Source organism: Echinops telfairi, unplaced genomic scaffold (assembly GCF_000313985.2).
Source record: "Echinops telfairi isolate 266 unplaced genomic scaffold, ASM31398v2 ScPeMD7_7475;HRSCAF=8513, whole genome shotgun sequence".
Lineage (NCBI taxonomy): Eukaryota > Metazoa > Chordata > Mammalia > Afrosoricida > Tenrecidae > Echinops > Echinops telfairi.
In genome coordinates this window covers 11,473,128-11,473,431 of record NW_022111379.1, presented here as the reverse complement: position 1 = coordinate 11,473,431, position 304 = coordinate 11,473,128, and positions in this window count along the sequence as shown.

Below are 304 nucleotides of genomic sequence, written 5' to 3'. Positions count from 1 at the left end.
TGCGCACTCAGACCTGAGTGTCTGGCCCTGGACTGTCCTCAGTTTGCCAACCAGTAAGTGGAGATGAGCCGCCTTGTGGCGAGGAGAACTTGTTGAAGTGCTGGGGAAGGGAGAAACCGCATACAGAAGCTTTTGTATTTTCAATGATTCATCCTTTACGTATTATTCATAACTTCAGTTCATATGTTGTTTTACTTTAAACAGTGTATATGCCTACAATTAAAAAAAAACATTTTATTAGGGGCACATGCAATTCTTATCACAATCCATACATACATCAATTGTGTAAAGCACATTTGTACAT